The sequence below is a fragment of the Balaenoptera ricei genome, chromosome 16 (genome assembly GCF_028023285.1).
Source record: "Balaenoptera ricei isolate mBalRic1 chromosome 16, mBalRic1.hap2, whole genome shotgun sequence".
In the NCBI taxonomy this organism is placed as follows: Eukaryota; Metazoa; Chordata; class Mammalia; order Artiodactyla; family Balaenopteridae; genus Balaenoptera; species Balaenoptera ricei.
Window position 1 is genome coordinate 7,220,148 of NC_082654.1, and position 13,879 is coordinate 7,234,026.

Consider the following 13,879-nt stretch of genomic DNA (forward strand, 5'->3'; position numbering starts at 1 on the left):
GTGAGAGGCCCGCGCACCGCGATGAAGAGTGGCCCCCACTTGTCGCAACTGGAGAAAGCCCTCGCACAGAAACGAAGACCCAACACAGCCATAAATAAATAAATAAATAAATAAATAAATAAATAAATAAAAATTGTATAACTTAAAAAAAAAAAACCCAACAGATTTATTTAAAAAAAAAAAAAAGCAGAATGCATGAACAGAGATATTCCCATAAGCAATGTTGTAGTGTTAGGCAGTGTAATGATGTTTTGTACACTTCCCAATTAAGCAGTTATGCACCACTGGAAAAACCACCTTTAAAAGATTGAGGAAAGCTTTATAACTTAGTAGATCAAATAAAAATAGATATATAATATTTTATGCATAGGGTTTAAAATTTTTACAGTATATGCTAAGGTAGCTCAATTGGGATTGATTTGTGGAAATGTATGCAGTGACATTGAGATACATTTGCTTCTTCTGAAAATTGCCTGTTGAACAAAGATCTGCTTCTTCAGCAAATAGAGCTCCTACTGTGTGCCCGATGCCAGGGCTGCAAGCAAGAGCAAGGAGGATTTATCCTGAAGTTCAGAGAGCTGGAATGGGGGTAGGGTGCTTCCCAAGTGCCGTGGTGGAGGGTGGGTCGTCTCCAGGCTGAGGGGTCAGGGAAGGACTGACAGGTGTTCTTGGTGCTCTCCCTGGCCTGAAGAAGTACTGTGTAGCACCTAAGAACAGAACCCCCCAGAAGTCCACTTCCGGTCCCAGAGCCCCCGGGGATTAGCTGAAGGCCTGGGGAAGGTCCCCACCTCCTTGTGTCCTGGGTCCTCACAGCGGGGTGGTGGGCATTCTTTGTATCCACCTCTGGTGTGTGTGAGGGGCCAGTGTGTTAATGCATGACACACCCTCAACACGCACCGCTAGTGAGTTCTCTAGTGAGTTCTCTCCCGTGTGGGCACTATTGTTATTCTCTCTTTGTAGGAGTAAAGAGTTGGAGGGGCTGGGACCGGAGAGGCCGAGAGAGGGCCAGAGGGTCACAGGGCGCCCTGAGTTGAGATTTACTGCCGCCAGACGTGGCATTTTAGAGCAGTGGTCATGGTGCCTGGGAGACCCAACCAGTGGTGGACTCACCGGGTAGGTGACAGAGACAGTGAGGGTGCCGGCTGTCGGAGGAGTGGCTGGGACTCTGACAGGGCCGGGTGCCCAACGGGGGCAGAGGGGAGGCCGGGGCCTGCTCTAGTGCATGGGGGTACATGGCTGGGTCAGTCAGTTTCACCCCAGCCTGTCTTACTCCAGAGTATGAGTTTCCATCTCCCTGTGGAGCCCCTGGGCGTGATCCCTCCGTGTCCCTCCACGGAGCAGGCCAGGTGCAAGGTAGGGCCAAAGGCTGTTTTGTCGCTTTACCCTCTGGCCTCACATAGGTCATCTGCAGGGGCGTGCGTGGTGGCAGTCTCACTAATGGGAGGGACCAGCAGGGGAAAGCTCAGGGTTTCATCCCAGCTCTGCCCTTAGCTTGCCTCGTGACCTTGGGTGAACTCCAGTGCCTCCTCTGTTTCCCCTTCGGCACCGGTCCCTGGGTTTTCTGGATCGAGACACAGACCCCTGGGGTCTCAGCACCACCGCATGAGGACAAGGCTGTGTGTGGCCCCTTGGGGGGGGGGGGCTCAGGGACTCGCCCCTTGCATGCTGCAGGCCGCAGGATGCCCATGGCAGCGAGGGCAGACGCAACCCCACCGGCTGGTGGGAGCCTGTCCACTCCCCGCTTGCTGACCAGGAAGTTGGAGTGTGGTGACGCTAACGTGATAGGTGGAACCCCAATAAGAGCAGTTGAGGCGTGGTAATGAGCAGAACCTCATTTCTCATTTCCTGGCCGCTAAACTGCTAGAGGTCCCGAAATGACCTTCCTGACAAAACTGAAGTGCCGCTGAATTTCAGGGCGTCTGTGCCAGCGTGTGTTTAACAGGATCCTTCCTGCCGATGTGCAGACCCTTCTGGGTGGTTTCCTGGGGGAAGCTGGAGGGGTGGGGCAGGTGGCAGCAGGTGACAGCCGCCCTTTTTTTGGAAAGACTGCTCTGGCTGCAGCGGGATTGCAGTTTACTGCACGGGGCGCGTCATTTGTTCTTATTATTTGTTTTGGGCTTTTGAGGGGTATCAACTTTTTAAGAATGTTGTATAGATATAATCTAGGTACAGTAAAATTCACCCTTTAAGCATGCAATTCTGCACGTTTTGCCCAACGCTGTGTAAAAACCACTTGGTTGCAGGACAACTCCGTCACCAAGGAAGGTTCCCGGAGCCCTTTGTGATTATGCCTCCATCCTGCCCACCACTGATGCAGTTTGTCCTCTTTTGATAGTAGAAAGGCCAGCCCGGGAAGTGTGGAGAAAGTACGTAGATGTTCGTGTGAGGTGCCAGGATTTTCTAGGACGTCTGTCATGTGCAAGGGTTTCGCCTGGCCCAGGAGGACACTCCAGGCCACAGCAGACGGACTTGCCCGAGTGGCACCACCCATGTCATCCCAGGGATGCCCGAGCCTTAAGGAAGTTGGCCCAGGCTGGGCAGGTTGGCTCAAAGGCCAGTCACTGTGGCTGGAATCTTGTCTGCCCTGTGAATCCACGGGCCCCCAAAGGGGCCGCCCTCTCCCCAGGAGTGGGCAGTTCCACGCGCACACCGTGGGCCTTGGTGCATCTCTGGCCACCGTCCCGGGGCTTTCCGGGGACACACACAGTAGCTGCTCGCCCTCCTCCGCCGGGTTCCTGCAGCCCCTCGTGGTAGGTGCCCGGGAGCAGGGACCTCCTCTGTCTACCGCGGCCACTGGCTCCAGGTCCAGAGGGACTGGAGGTGACCGCCGGGCCGCTGGCTACTTCCTCTTTCCTCCGTGGGGAAGTGGCTCAGGAGAGAGCCAGGCAGGGTGTGTGCTCTCAGCGATCCTGCGCGCTGCGCCGCTCTGGGTCCCTGTGCCTCCTGGGGTCCCCGCTGGGCTTCCTGCAGGCAGAGGCCGGCCACCGTTCTGTGGTCAAGGGGGGTGGTTTGCCGAAAGCCGGAGGGACCAGCGTGCTTTCCTGTGGGAAGGTCAGTGACTGCCAAGGCCAGCAGCGGGTCACCTGGGTCAGCGTCCCACCCCAGAGCCGGAGTCCTGGCTTCCACTCGTGCGCTCGCCAGCCCCCACGTGTCGCATAGGATCCTGGTTTCTCCTGGAGCAGGAGCTGTGGGACGAGGGAGCCCGCCGCCCTCCGCCCAGAGCACATGCTTGTGAGTGGTCCCCGTTGCTCTTTGGGGAGGAAGTCACCATCGACTCACTCTCTTCCTGGTTTTAAAATATTCTCTTTATTTTCGTTCAGTCGTGGGGAATTTTAGGAAATGAATCTTGGGAGTTTTTAAACTGTTAACTCGGGATCACCGCATGTATTAGTGTTCTGGTTGTTGCTGGGAATGTCTCTTCAGTGCTCAGTACTTGCCCCCCTCCCCCCACCGCCCCGGCACTCAAGGCAGGGCGAGCACGCGCCGGGCTGAGTGGCTCCTGGTGCATTTTGCCTGCGTTCACTGCGAGGAAACCCTTTGATGCCTGCGAGAGCGCAGACTAACCCTGACCTTGATTCCTGGCCTGAAATTCCTGTCTAAGCCTCCTTTGGCCTCTTTGGGGTGGTCGTCTGTGAACTGCCACGCATGCCGAGAGTGCGGTGGAGACATGGCCACATGCTTAGAAGACTTGGGGGGCTTCCAGATGCGAAGAGATTGGGGCCCAGGGTTAGTAGCACCCAGTGTTGGCACCCCAGTGGGACAAGGGCTGTTTGAACCAGCGTTTTGAGCTGCGTGTATGTGTGTGTCTTCCGCTCCCTGGCAGTTCTTACCTGGGGGGTGGGGAACACCGCCAGCCAGTGGGAAGACCCGAGTCCTCCTGGCCCGGAGAGGCTGCAGGACCCAGCTGCCGTGCAGTTCTGGGGCCCAGACACCGCTCTGACTACCCTGAGACCGTGTTTCCCTCCCAGTCCTTGCCCAGGGAAGAAAAGTTGCCCAAACACTGGAATTTATTACAGAAAAAGTTGAATGCTGGATTTTATTTAAGCATCAGAGAGGGGCGTGGTTTATGTCCTGAAGGGCCCTGCAAGCATCTTCAGTAGTGCCGTCCGCAGCAGTAAAGCCCCCGTGGACCTTTTCACCCAGTCTGAGCCCCGTGGAGCCGCAGCTGTGAGCACAGTAGGGCTGTGCTTCTAGGCAGCCCCAGGGCCTGCAAGCGTCCTGCCCTCGGGATGCCTCCCCAGCGCCCTCCTGGGGCTCCACTCCTGTCTCCGCAGGGTAACTCCACAGGTTGACACAGGTAACAGGTGGGAAGCCGCTTCCCTTGGGTGGATGCTGAAGTTGCAGCGGACTTGGAGGGAAGGGAGTGGGCAAGCCACTGCTGTGCCCGTGGGGTGAGCAGCTTGCTGATGTGTGCCCGGGCCCAGCTGGCCTTGCTGGGCAAGCATGCTTGAGGTGTGCAAATTGTCAAATGACTATTTCACAGGGAGCCCGTTAAGAAAGGCCTTTGCCTTCATTCGGGAATATTAGAAATACATTAATTTGCTGGGTATATAATAATAATATAGCTACTTTTTCTTGAGTACCAGGAATGTACCGGGAGGGGAGAAGATAAAAACAAATGGATTGGGTGCATCCATAATAGAAACAGCTAAGGTGCCTCTCAGGGGCTGGAGATTGATCTTCAGTGCACGAGGCTCTGGGCAGCTCAGTCACCTGCAGGGACGCAGCTCTTTGGTGATGGCTGCTGCACGGGAACCTGGGTTGGACTTGAATCAAAAGCCCATTCCTTTGCACAGCTAACAGACTGAGTGCATCTCTGGTCGTGCAAAGTCTGTTTGGGTTTCGCTAAGTCTTGCATGTCACATCCAAGAATCAAGGTCCTGGGGGGAAGTTTCAAGGCTCCTGAAGCTGCCGGGTCTGCAAGAGGCTTGTCCTTTCTGAAAACATACAGTTTTGTTTCTATGTGGGTCGTGGTTTGCTGGTTTAAATTTTTTTTTTTAACCTTTTGGCTTGGAGAAATTTTCTTTTTGGTTGTGGTAATTATCCTTTCCTGATACGTAAGTTGATTACACATTTGATTATCCACGAGCCTCCTTCTGCCTCTTATTTAAACTTATTTTTAGCACAGTCCTTGAAACCTCAGCGTGAGACTGTCCGTCTTCTGCTGTATCTGAATGTCGTTTTAATCAGATGCCTCACAAGCCAAGTTAACATGGTGGGAACAAGTCCTGGCCTGCTGGATGAGCTGTGTGTTTGCTCTGGACATCTCGAAGCTCCGAGCTGCCTTCCTTCAGCTTGGTCAGCACAGGGATGAGTGAACTTGACCAGTAGCCGCCTGGATCCGGAAGCTTCACGACTCTGGGATTACAAGGGCGCCAGGCACTGTCATTGATGCCAGGCTAGCCCAGGTGGGAGGAAACCTGAGAGCCTGTCTGCCACCTGGATAGGACCCTGTCTCATAAGGCTTACGCTTTGCTCCAGATAGAATTGATGCCACGTCCCTGGCTCTGTTTGCAAAGCCGATTGCCAGCCTGGGTTTTTGTAAATCGGTGAGAGCAGTGTGGCAGGGTTTGGGGGTGCAGAGGTCTCCCTCATCCAGTCCCAGGGGTCTTCTCTGCGTCTGATTCTTCTCAGAGGCCACCTAAGTCAGTCAGCAGCCCCGGTGGACTCCCGGATGTTTTCTGAGCCTCACCTCGATAAGAATAAAACGTTTTAGTGCTTGATTTGATTTGTTTGCTAGAAGATTAGTACAAAAGCAGGAAGGAAAAAGAATGTGTGGTGGAGGTGATTGCTGGAGACTGGCAGAGGGTTATTTACGGATTTTTGCTGACAGTCCTTGTTTAAAGGAATTCCCTATGAGATTTATGAAGCCTTTCCAATTTATTGTCTTTCCAAGTAAGGTAAGCAAATAAATAGGTTATTCTCTTTTATTATAAACCTAGCCAATGTGAGATTAAAAATAAGAGGAAACGGGGCTCCATTTTTTCCAGCCCAGCGTGTTTTTGGAATTTGGAAAGCGTCTTGGAAAAGGCTTTTTGTTTTGTTTTTGGCTTCAGCACATTGTGCATTTAAAAGATAAAGGCTGACCCTTGATATCGTGTGTGCCGGTCCCCATCCTTGAAGAGAGCTGACCGCGGTCTGGCGGACAGTTGGCGGGGGGCGCGTGTGGCCCGGTGTTAAGCCCACCACAGCCAGCAAGGCCTCACAGGCCCCTTGGGAAACCAGGCCGAGGGGTTCCCAAGACCTGCTCTGAGTTCGGTCACCACTCTGGCACCCAGGAGGGACACTGTCTCTGTAGGCCCGTGGTGTAGCCCTTTGTAAAGAGCAAAAACCCATCTGGTCAAACTGAACTTTTCCTCCAAGACCTTTCTTCCTATTGTCTTAATTTCCCCATCACTTTCCCTTTTTAATCTCCTCCTCTGAAATTGTGGGCGCTTTTGATATTTTGGTGAATTGTGATTTTGGTGACATTGGTCTGTGAAGACCCAGATGGGAACTTTTTATTTCTAGGTAAAGAATAAGCAGGAACATGAGACCTTGTAATAAGATAAACATCTCGTTTCCTGGTGGTGATACCAGTGCTGAAGATTTGGATTGGGAACGTTTGGTGACCTGTCCCCTCCCCTCCCCTCCCAGCTGTAGCTCCCCCTCCCTTCCCCGCCCAGAGCCCATTTGAAGTCCTGGCTCCTTCCAGGCTGCAGACAGCACCACCAGGGAGACACCCTATTATCATTTTGGGAGAATGTGTTTTAAACCTTTTTTTTTTTTTTTTTAATTTTATTTATTTACTTTTGGCTACATTGGGTCTTCGTTGTTGCGCGCGGGCTTTCTCTAGTTGTGGCGAGCGGGGGCTACTCTTCGTTGCAGTTCACGGGCTTCTCATTGCAGCGGCTTCTCTTGTTGAGGAGCACGGGCTCTAGGCGTGCGGGCTCCAGTAGTTGTGGCACGTGGGCTCAGTAGTTGTGGCTCTCAGGCTCTAGACCGCAGGCTCAGTAGTTGTGGCGCATGGGCTGAGTTGCTCCGCGGCATGTGGGATCTTCCCAGACCAGGGCTCGAACCCGTGTGCCCTGCATTGGCAGGCGGATTCTTAACCACTGTGCCACCAGGGAAGCCCTGGGAGAATGTGTTTTATGTGTCTGTCCCTAGATGTCTGTGGCCTAGTGATGCTATTTTGGGGGGACTAATGGTCAGCGTTTTGGATGGTGTCTTGTTAACAGACTGTGCGGTCTGAGCCCATCAGCCCCTGGCATGTGGGAGGTGTATGCCGTGGGTTCAGTGGATTAGTTCGGGGGGGTGGGGTCGCTGGGGTCAGGAGTGATCAGACCTAATAAGCAGGGAGGTTTGGAAGATGCCCAGGGCGTAAATCCTGCAAAATGGGCTCCGTGGGGTTCGTCTTCCTTCTTGCCCACTTCCTCCACGGTACCTCCTCTCTCTGATGGACCTTCTATCGTCTCGGGGGTAATGAGCTTTGGGGGGATGGCAGAACAGTGTGGTCACCACTGTGTGCGGGCCCTGGGGTGGTGGCCTGAACAAGCCTGACTAGATCTGGCCTGCAAGGAGCAGACCACGCAACCAGAGGGCACTGGGCACCCAGGTGAGGCAGCAGGGGGAGGGCCGCGGTGGTCCCAGCGCTGGGAGCTGGGGTCCCATCCGTACACCCAGAGGTCTGGGAAGTCCTCTTGAAGGAGGTGGGCTGTGGGCTGTGGGCTGCAGGGGGAGGGGCCGCCCTCCAGCTCTTCCTCCCTTGGAGGCTGTCACGCCCTCTTGCCCGGAACCCTCCAGCCCCATGCTTCTCATCCCCGCCTGGACCTGGGATCACCTGGGGAAGCCTTGAAGCAAGATCTAAGCAGAGCCCCACCCTCAGCGGTTCTGAGTCACTGGTCTTGGGGCGGAACCTGCCTGGTAGTTTTAAAAGCTCTCAGATGATTCAGATGGGCAGCCAGGTGGAGAGTCACTGCCCAGCCCAGCAGCCCTCAGCTGAAGCCGCTTGCCCCTTTCTGCCCGTGGGCTAGAAGGCACAGGCCCAGAGAATCAGGCAAATCCTCACTTCCTGCCCCACAGGCTGGGGGCAGGGGCGGAGGGAGGCTTCCTGGGAGGCCCAGCTCCTCAAACACGTGTCCGACGTGACAGATGAGCCTCGGCCGCAGGGCCAGGTGACCAGAGCCGCTCACCGAGGGGTGTCAGGAGCAGGAGGCCCGTGTGGCCTGGCTTCCCGTCGGCAGGTGAGGGTCGGTGGGGCCGCGTCATCTCTTGCCAGGCTCTCCTGGAGCGAAAGCGCAGTCAGTTTTGCAGGACAGGTGCCCGTGAGCACGGGGAAGAGTGCGGCGGGGAGGAGGCGGAGGCGGGGGGCAGCTAGCTGCTGGGGTCCCATCCACCTCAGGGCCCCCCCCCAAAACACGAGGAAAGCTGGCGTCGCCCGCCCCTTGGGAAGAAGCTCCAGGAGCGGCAGAATTTTCCTGCCTTGGTCAGTGTGCCTCTGCAGGGAGAGGGGGTGTTGCCGAGGAAGCAGAGCTGGAGGGCCTGCCTCAGGCCTGTGGGCTCCGTGCCTGGGAGGGAGCGTGAGCCCCGGGAATGGCACGAGTCGAGGGGGGTGGCGTGGGGAGGGTCCTGTGTGCGTTTTCGTAGGGAAAAATCCAGCGCTCAGCAGCGTCTCATGGGAGTCTAGGATCTAACGTTGCTCGGAGCCCCTGCGTGGGATTTCTTGGCCCGCGAAGGCTGGGCGGGGGACGTGTTCCGTGAGTTCACGGGGACAGGAGGGAGGGAGGGGACCGGGGGCGCTGGGGTGCGGGGAGGGGCGCTGCTGCAGGGGGAGTTGTCTGGCTTACAGTCGTCGGGTCTTTGTGGCAGGCCCTGGGGGAGGGCGGTTGGTGCCCCCAGGTAGGAGGAAGCGAACGCGCGCGCTATCTGGACCCAAAAAAGGGTCTCTTTAGCCGGGCCAGGTGGGTTGGGGGTGCCCTGGGGCCCTTTGTGTGCGTTGCCATCCAGCTGCTGCCTCTTAATTATGAATGGGAATGGGTTTGAGAGTCTGAAAGTCGGTAACTAAGGTCCCGGCGGACTAAATGTTGGGATGAATCCATTGGGGGGGTTACTGTGCGGGTGGGGAGGGAGCTGAGCAGACCGGCGGGCTGGGCTGAGAAGCCTCAGCTGTGGGTGGAGCAGGAGGGGGAGGGGGCGGGGGAGGGGGAGAAGCAGGCCACGGGGGGCTGCGCGGCTTGGGCTTGGATTCCGGGTTGGGCAGGTTCAGGTTGAAGGAACCCCTCCTCTGGTTCTGTTGTTGGCTGCGTCCCTTCCTTGAGCACCTACAGAGGTGGCATCTGAGGGGTGCTTCGCCTTCGTTCCCCATAGGTGCTCCTTGCTCTAGGGAACCGGGCATCTGGACCTGCTGTGGCAGGCGGCACAGATTTCCAGCCAGGTCTTTTGTCATCATTCTCCTCTCCCCTCGGGAGCAGGGACGCCCTCCCTCACTGAGGAGCCCCCAGCAGGGGATGGGACCAGTAGGGTCACGGGGCCAAGCAGATTCCCCAGGCCCTGCCTCGGTTGCCTGGATGGTCCCCGAGCTCAGAGCTAGAACCGTGTTGTGATGCCCCCTCTGCCCACATGGGTGAAGGGGGTGGCAGGAAGCAGAGGGTCCTGAATGCCCCAGGGGGTCTGTCTTGGAGCTTCGTCCCATTTTGCTGAATTCCTCCTCCTGCCTTGTTGGCTTCTGCAGAGTAGGTTACAGGTGGCCTTCCACCGGTGCACTTGAGTTCAATCTCTGCTTTTACTGCTGTGGAGTCTGGCGTGAGGCCCAGAGCCTCAGTCCCCCCACCCATGAGTTGGGAGTAATAATAGTTACTTGATGGAGTGGCTGTTGGAATGAAAAGAGGTAATGGGTTTAGGAGTTCGCCTGTGTAGGGCTGGTCTTTGGAGGCCCCTTTAGCCTTTGCACGCACAGCGAGTGGGAGCCCCAGGATGTGGCTTCTGAATGCTCGCCTGCCTTCCTTCTGATCATAATGCTTTTAAAATCTCATCTGTAGTCTTTTGTTTCTTTCACATCGTACAGGTGTCGTCTTAAATGCCTTTGTGTGCCTTTCTTTTTGAAAGCAAAACTTCATTGCCCGTGGAAAAAAAAGAAAGCTGCTTCAGTCTTGGGGCCGTGGCCAGGAAGTGCCTGTTGGACAGCCGGAATTCAGTTAAGCGCGCTTGGTTCCCACAGGTCAGGCTCAGGGAGGACTACGGTGGGAGGGAGGTGCTTCCTTGTCCCCACGTAGCTTGCAGTCTGGAGAGATGGGTTCACTTGGGTTTGAAGGAAGGTACTAGGCTTTGGGATTCTTTTTTTTTTTTTTTTTTTTTCACATCTTTATCGGAGTATAATTGCTTTACCATGGTATGTTAGTTTCTGCTTTATAACAATGGGAGTCTTTTTAAAAACAACTCTGAATGTGTTAATTTTGGTTTATTATTTCCAAGGCGAAAACATCATTTCAAAAGACCAGTCCAGTCTTCTTATAGTGATTTATAGTTTACAGTTGTGTTCCAATATGTTCTAATTATAGCCTCCAAACAACAACCTTGGTTTACAGATGGAGAAAATGCAGGGCTCAGGTGAAGTGACTGCCGAGACGCCCCTCGGGAGAGATGGCTCTGCCTGCGTTCTCTGGGGGTGTCAGTGTGTTTCCCTGTCTCTTGGTCGTTGCATGCTTTTTTTTGTTTTAAAAAAAACAAAGTGGGAGTAAACTCACTGCTGAGATTTTACTTGGGTACCACTTAAGAGAGTGATGACAGGATGGAGACACAGATGAGAGGATGGGTGTGCATGTGAGCAGGGGTCTGGAGGAGTCTGGGCCCATCTTGGCCTGTATCCTACCATCCCAGACACTTCCCAAGCATCCAGATATTTTCCAGCAGTCTGCCCTTGACACTGAGGGCCATAATGAGATGCATAGACGCAGGAGCCTGCCCTGGGCGAGAAGAATTTGACCAGAAATCCGTGTGCCATCTTTTGTGGGTATTGACCCACCTGCTGTACACGTACTGGAACACACCAGGCACCTGGTAGCAGATTGTACCTGGCAGCTTGAGCAGGATCCAGAGCTCCCCTCCTTGCTGCTTCACTCATAGCCCAAGGAGCTCTGTATGGGAAGCCAGCCCAAGGCCAAGTACGGATCCATGGACCATAAGTGGACCCTTTGAATTAACTCATCCATTCTGATTTTTCTCTTCTTGTGGTATCTGTCACTTGCTGAGAAGAGTCTGTTTTCTGGGGCTGTCATTCAAAGCATCATTTTGCACCATACCATTAAAATTTTCAGAGTGTTTGCTGATTTGTGTTCATTGAAACTAGATTCATTAGGATGATGTGAAAATAGCGCTCAACTGTTTACCAAATCGGATTCTTGTTTTTGATATTTCAGTACATCATCTGTTCTCACTTGAATGTCGTGGAATTTGTTGGTAAAGTGTGATGCAGATAAAAACTCAAATTTTAGTGGAGTTTTAAAAAAATTTTGAATGCATTTATAAGAATATTATATCCGAGGTGCTCGATTTGCCATTTGAAGCAGAATCTGTATGGATGTGAGGAGGTTGGAGCTTGGCTTGGCCTTGGAGAGTTTTCGGACGTGCTGGGATCTTGACCCAGATCCAGGTGCTGAGTCAAACTGATTGGAAACCCCCCTCTCCCAACTCTGTCCCTCACTAGCTGGGTGACCTCTGGCAAGTCACCCAACCCTGGGCTGGGCTCTGTGAAATTGCAATTCCTGTGTTTTTTTTACAAGGTTGTTTGAAGACTTCAACAGGAGCATTGTTATTTCATTGGTTTTCAACATTTTCACATCTCTGGGATTGAGTTCTGTCATAAAATTGATCATATGGCATAGTTTAATTGAGGGTATTGTTTTCCCCTTTTTTTCTTAGCGGCTTATAAAACAATGCTGGGTCTAAGGTTTGATGGTATCTTAGAGTTGGTGGCCATGAAAGCATTTTGCAGACTTCAGAGTTTTAGAGTTGAGCGTTTTCCAATAAAAGGACAGTTGCTCAACTTTTTAAGTTGATCAGCGAGAGCCCAGTTGTGACCAGATTTCCACTTGGTTGCCACGGCTGTGTGGCAACAAGAGAATTTAATAGATGCATTTCCAGAGTTGTTGGCAGCTCTTCTCAGATTTGGTTCAGTGGTCAGATAACCTTGGATTGTGGTGTTCAGAGAGACCCAGAGGCCTATATTGCTTCCAAAATAAGCCTGTCTTGAGACTGAGTTGGAAGGTAAGTGGGTGGAGGTGACCAGAGGTCCACCAAAGATCCGTGCTTCCCTCCTCCAGCGGTGGGGGCTTACTGCTGTGGTGGTTGCCCTGCCCCCAGCCAGGCAGCTACCGGAGGCCCCAGGACAGATGTTGCCAGTGGAACACTGGTGGGAATAGGTGTCACTTCCTGGCAGAAATGGTTAAGAAGCAAGTGTGCTTTACCCAGTTTTTCTTGCCTGGATTGTCAGCTGGGTGTGGCAAGTCCAGCTGAGAAAGCGAGGATCCTGGGCCCCTGAATCACCATGTGAAGAGCTGCTTACCCATCAGGAACACTGATCTTTTTGTGGTTTAGAAATAAGCTTATACTGTGTTGAGCTGATACTCAGTTTTGGGTTCCTTTGTTAAAGCAGGCAGTGTTAACTAATACATTGAGTTTGGCGAGCTGATTAACTTGATCATCAACCAAACCAAGCTGCGCCTCACACTCTCCTTCAGAGAGCAGGTGGAGAAGCAGGGCCCTCCTCCCGGCCCCCAGCCTCGGCAGCGTGGCTTTCACTTCTCCATCCGCCGCGTCCGTTTATTCACTGAGTCCTGGAGATCCCGTTCCCCTCCCCACTCTTGTTGGGGGGGGCCTCCCTGAAGATGAGCACCCCTGCAGGGCTTCCCTGCCTCGCACCAGACACATGACAGCCACCTACGCATTTTGGGTACGGCCAGGTGGCCCTGGCAGTCTGACTGTCAGTCTTTGGAGAAGCTCAGAAGTAAGTCTTGGGTCGTAAAAGTGGAGCAGCGACCTGGCATGGTGTGGCAGCCGTGCCAAGGCGCCTCTCTGGGCTTTTCCTTCTGGGAAGGTAATTGACTGCTGGCGCCAACGACGTTCCACACGTGGAATCCAGCCCCGCATTCACAGAGCCCGCGCCCCCACAGGCCGCTCCCAGCCAGGGCCTGAGCACAGCGGGGCTGCCAGGTGTCCGCTTGGCCCGAAGATCCCCGTGGCCTTGAACTGCACGGCAGGCAGAGATCTCTCCTTCCCTGACTCCACTGAAGGGGTCAGGCCCGCATCTCCCTCTGGCTCCTGTTTCGTGTCCCCCCCAGAAGTCTCTCGTACAGTCTCTTACTAATCTTGTCTTGGCATCTGTTTCTGGAGGAACCGAACTAACACACGTTGAATTGAAAATAAAGTGGGTCAAAGGGTCATTGCCCAGGAATTTCTTCCAGTTTGGGAAGCAAGCCATATTTCCTCTCCCCGGTTGCAGTTTGCCTGCCTCTACAGTGTGAGGTCTGTGCTTGGCGATTTCCAGGACCTACCCAGATCTGAGATCTTGGATTCTGTCAAGGGTTTAGTTCTGTTACTCTTGCATCATAGCAGTGACTTTTTTTTTTTTTTTTTTTTTTTTTTTTGGCCGTGCCGCGCAGCGTGCGGGATCTTAGTTCCCCGATCAGGGAGCGAACCCGTGCCCCCTGCAGTGGAAGCAGGGATTCTTAACCACTGGACCGTCAGGGAAGTCCTATAGCAGTGACTCTTAAATGTGCTTTTTAACGTAGCTTCCCCGCCATCTGGGTGAAGCATCAGTAATGAAACTAGAGTAGATGCCGCGTTGGCCTTTTAGAGTGTCCACGCACTAGATTTTAACTGGGAGGTTGCATGTATTTTCTGTACT

At 53.8% G+C, this 13,879-nt stretch overlaps 1 protein-coding gene across 7 annotated transcripts in view; it reads left to right on the forward strand.

Moving 5' to 3' along the window:
• The window catches only part of CTBP2 (C-terminal binding protein 2), a 165,005-nt gene that overhangs the window by 18,150 nt on the left and 132,976 nt on the right, over nt 1-13,879 (forward strand). Inside the window, exon 1 of one of the 7 annotated variants that reach the window (XM_059900536.1) lies at nt 10,115-10,195. The exons of the other annotated variants lie outside the window; for them this stretch is intronic. The gene's annotated coding sequence lies outside the window, so the exon portion shown is untranslated. Of the gene's footprint in view, nt 1-10,114; nt 10,196-13,879 lie in introns of those variants that run through there. 7 annotated transcript variants of the gene reach the window in all.